Source organism: Rhipicephalus microplus, unplaced genomic scaffold (genome assembly GCF_043290135.1).
Source record: "Rhipicephalus microplus isolate Deutch F79 unplaced genomic scaffold, USDA_Rmic scaffold_117, whole genome shotgun sequence".
In the NCBI taxonomy this organism is placed as follows: Eukaryota; Metazoa; Arthropoda; class Arachnida; order Ixodida; family Ixodidae; genus Rhipicephalus; species Rhipicephalus microplus.
The window spans coordinates 717,501-722,500 of NW_027464689.1; positions in this window are offsets into that span (position 1 = coordinate 717,501).

Sequence of the window (5,000 nt, forward strand, 5' to 3'; positions counted from 1 at the left end):
TTGGAATCTGATTAATATGTTTTATCCAATTGTGTATATAGCTTTTTCGAGCTATTTTGTCTTGGGCCCAAAGTTGTTCCCATTTGTGATACAATTTTTTTTGTAACTCCTTTTTGATAAAATTCTTAGAAATTTGGACCCCTACTTCTTCTCCGAATCTTATTGCCTTTTTTGCCAATTCGTCTGCTATGTCGTTGCCGATGTTTCCACTGTGTCCTTTTACGTATGTTAGAATAATTTGGTTGTTTACTGAAGCATTTTGGAGCAGTTGCTTAATTTTAAATATATAGGGGTTGAGGTTTTCTGGATTATTTATCCCCTGTAGGACTGACAGGCTGTCTGTCAGCAAATGATAGGTGCTTCGATTTTGTTGTAAACTAATATATTCTATGGCCTTGGTTATAGCCATAGCTTCTGCTTCAAAATTGTTACTGTACTTTGGTAATGAATATTGTTTGGTGTCTAATAATTTTTGCTCTTTCATAACTACAAAAGCTGACCCAGCTCCAATTTCATTGCTTGAACCATCTGTAAAAATTTTGTAATCTGTTTCTTGATTGAGTTCTTTATTAAACTTAAATCTTAATCTTTTAGACGGATGAATTTTCCATTTGTCAATTTTTTTAGTAATAGAATCCGCATCGAAAATTTTGTCATTCCAAATAAACTGCTTTCCATTTTTGATAATGTTGTGTAGTTCTATCTCTTTTTCTAATTTTAGATGTACTGGTGGAACATTAGCTAAGACGTTTAATGCATTATTTGAAACTGTTTTATAGGCTTTAGTTATCGATATTAATGGTTTCCGTTGTATTGATTTCAATCTTTTGATTATGGTGCCAATGTTTCTATACCAGACTGGGCCTGCATAAGTTATTATTCTTTCCATTCCCCTTACATATATTTCCCTAAGTTGTTTGTTTTTAATGCCTCTGTTTTTACCTGTAAATTTGTTTAAGTTAATTGACAAGTCGAACACTTTCTCTTTTATATAATCTAAATGCGGAAGGAAAGACAGGTTTTCATCTAAGATTACTCCTAATATTTTCATTTGCTGTACCTTTCTTATTTTATTGTCTCCTAATTTAAGTATTGGTGGGCTTTTTGAATATTTTCCTTTAATAACCATAAATTCGGTTTTTGTTGCATTGAATTCAATCTTTTTTTCGAGGCCCCATTTTTGTATTATGTTTAATGTCTGGTTTGCTTTATCTTGTAGCTTTCTTTTAGATGTTCCTTTAATTATTATTGTGATATCGTCGGCGAAAGCTTGCACATATGTTTTTTCTGGGTATTTTTCCCTCAGTACCTCTGTAATCATTATGGTCCATAGTAATGGACTTAATGGGGATCCTTGGGGGGATCCTTTTCTTAGGCAATACATTTTCTGAATGTTTTCGTTTTTGTACGAGATTTTTCGATTTGTCATGATTGCATTGGTTAATTTTATTAAATTTTTTGGGCAATTATTTTCTTCTAAGTACTTAATTATTTCTTTTTTATCAATGGTGTTGAATGCATTTTTGATATCCATTGATATAATCAAAGCTCCCTCTTTATCTAGAGAAGCTTGGTCTAATTTTTTCTTTATGTTCTCTAATGCCTGAATTGTCGAGGTATCGTGCTTGAACCCGTATTGATTTTTGGGGAATAATTCGTTTTTGTATAAGAAGTGATATATGCGGTCTTTGAGTAAGCTTTCTAGGATCTTTCCGAATATTGAGTTTATTGCAATTGGTCGGTAATCTGCAGGTGTATTCTGACTTTTCTTTTTGGGGATCAATATTATTTTTGATACTTTCCAGTCCTGAGGAAAATATCCTAGTTTTAAACAACAATTAAATATATTTACAAAAAAGGTATTTTGCTTTTGATTTATTAATTGAATAAATTCCGTTGTTAAGTTGTCCGGTCCTGGTGCGATATCTTTCTTTAGGTTCCTAATTATTGCTTCCACTTCCTGTTGCGTAAACTCCCCATCATCTTCAATGTCATTGTTTATTTCCTCTTCTTCGACTTTTGTTTTGTTTACTTCGTTTTCTCCTGCTAAATCATATAATTTACTTATAATATAGTCGACTGTTTCTGTAAGACAATTTGTTGATGAACCGTCCTCTTTTATCATGCTTTTTATAATGACTGCTTTTTTAATTTGATTCCGGGCTAATTTGTATCCTATATTAAAAGGATTCCTCGTTACTTTGGCTAAAAAATTTTCCCAATCCTTCTTTTTCGCCTGTGCAATATTTTCTACATATAATTTATGTTCTTCATAATATTGAGCTTTAAAGATTTCTCTTATATCCCCTCGACTTCTTTTGAACCGTCTTTTCATTGCTCTAACTTTTTTCCTTTGTATTTCTAGTTCCAGGTTCCACCAGCTTTTCTCTTGACCTTTTCCCTTGGTAATGCGTTTTTCATATTTTTTGTATAAGTTTTCCAATGTATTATAAAATTTTTGTATTAAATGCTCGACCTCCTGTACATTATTCAGATTTCGTGATTGTAATTCCCAATCCATCTTTAGTAAATCTGTTAATGCTCTTTGTTTCCCTGTTTTAGTTATTTTAAACATTTGTAATTTGGCCTCTTCGAATATTTCTATTTTGATGAATTTATGATCACTGTATGAAGGTTCATTTAAAACCTTCCAATTTTTAACTTCCCTAATCAAATTGTTTGAAACAATAGATAGATCGATCCAACTTTTGCCCCTTGAATTTTGGAATGTTGGTTCACTGTTCTTGTCGTTTATTAAGTTTAAGTTATTTTTAATAATAAACTCTAAAACTAATTCCCCTCTATCATCTAGTTTGTCACCTCCCCAACTGTGGCTTTTTGCATTAAAATCTCCTGTTATTAAAATGTTCTCTATGTGTGTTTTTTGAATCACGTTCTCTATTTTAGTTAGTAGGTTCTCTACGTTCCCCTTAGGTGCTGCATAGCAGTTGATTAGGAGAAGTTGTTTGTTCTTAAATTTCATTATTACTGCAATAAAATCCTCTTCTATTTGTACTGGAAATATGTTGGTTACCCTTGAGTGGAATATGATGCCAACTTTTGGGTTTTCCTCATGCGCAATAATTCTATCTTTTATTGAACATGGTATAATTTTACCTTTTAAGTGATAGGGCTCTTGAACTAATGAAATATGATGATTTCTCCTTTGTTGTTAAATGCTTAAATTCTGATTCGCCTTAAAGGACCTGCCTAAGTTAACCTGTATCATTTCTAATTTTTCTGTTGAATTTAATTTTGTATTCACCATTTCTTTTCTTTTTTTTTTTTTTTTTTTATACGAGGGAAAAGACTGTCTAAACCCGGAGTTGTCGTTTGGATACCGCTTGCGTATCCTGTCTAATTAGAGTGCTGTTAACTCAAGTTGGCGGAGAATTCTGTCGAGCTCCTGCTCCCTTCTGGCTTTGTAAGTAGGGCATGCCCTTGACATCATGGAATGACTTACCATTTCTGGTTCCCACCCGTCCTGCTTGCAGGCGCTGCATAGGTAATCTTCAACTCTGCATTCTTTGTAGTGATGTCTGCCACTACACTCAGTGCATCGCGGCGTCTGAGATCTACACCATTTTTGTGTGTGGCCGTATTTAGCACAGAAGGTGCATCTTGGAACATAAGTATTGTCGAATACTCGGCACCTATTCCATCCGATGTTTAATTGCTCTTTACCTTGCAATTGTCTCCAAGCTCTGTATTCCAAGCTTACGATTACCGTTTTTCCTTCTTTACCTTGCCATGTGGTTACTATTTTTATATCTTCTTCTGTACATGTTAATCTATTCTGTGAAATGAGTTTCCGAATTATTTCCTCAGATGTGAGTTCTTCATCTATGCCAATAATCTTTAATTCTGGTTTCTTACTTTTTGGCCTCTGCGTTTTCATTCTTGCTCTGAGTTCTGGGTCGTTTTCCATGAGGTTTTCTAGGTTTTTTAATCCTTCTTTTGACGAGGTTGACACTACCATTCCTCGCTTCCCCTCTCGCATTTCTGGGTCACTTAACCCGAGCTCCTGTGGGTCTATCCTTTTTTTTATGGCAGCTTGTACTTCTGCTGTGTTCAACGTCTCGGACGTGACTAAAAGTGCAAATTTGGCTCTCTGTTTTTCATTCTCATCCTTTTGCGTTTGTGAAAGATGGGAAATTTGGTTACCCTCTGTTGTCGTGCTCGTCCTACCTTTAACCGCATCCGCATATGATGCGACCGTTGTCGTTGCCTTTTGTTCTTTGTCTCTGGCACCTTCTAGCCTCGCTACCTCATGGGTGGCTTCCAATGCCAAATTTTTTGTCCTAGAAAATTCCGTCATGATCCTGTCTATTAACTTTTCCTTTTGTTGATCTCCAGCCGCCAATGCCAAGAGCGCCTTCATAAAGGACTTGTCCACTTTCATTAACTTTTTTAACAGCTGTTTTGCCCTAGAAGTCTCCTTTGTACTGTCTTGATCTATTCCTTCATCTTTGTGTTTTTCATGATCCTTACGATCTGTCTTCTCCTGTGCCGAATTCGGTTGAGACTGTGTCTCTTTGTTTTCCTCTAGTGTAGATTTACTTACCTTTTCCCTTCCTTTATTTGTGCTGGTTTTAGAGCTGAGGTGTCTATCCTGTGCGAGGTTCTCCCCTGTTTCCGGAGCTTCGTCATCTGAAGACCACCAGTCGTCTTCATGTTCTGAATAAACTGTAGTCAAACTCCCTTGATCATCACCATCATCTATAGGTGTTAGAGTGTGGTCCTCTTTTCCGGTAACTGCCCCCGGGGCTCTTTTTTCTAGTGGTTGTTTTATATTCGTCTTTGCCTTTACCGCTGGGCTGTTTCTCAACATTTCCTCTTTTGTCACTGAATTTTTTTTTTCTTTCCCATGTTTACCTTTCAGCGAAACCAGGGTAGTCTCACCCAAAATAGCAGCCACGGATGTCGAGTAATCCTGTGTCCCTCCCTTTTCGGTTCGGATTGCAATAGTTGGAAGTTTCCTAGCTGTTTTTGTGAATTGC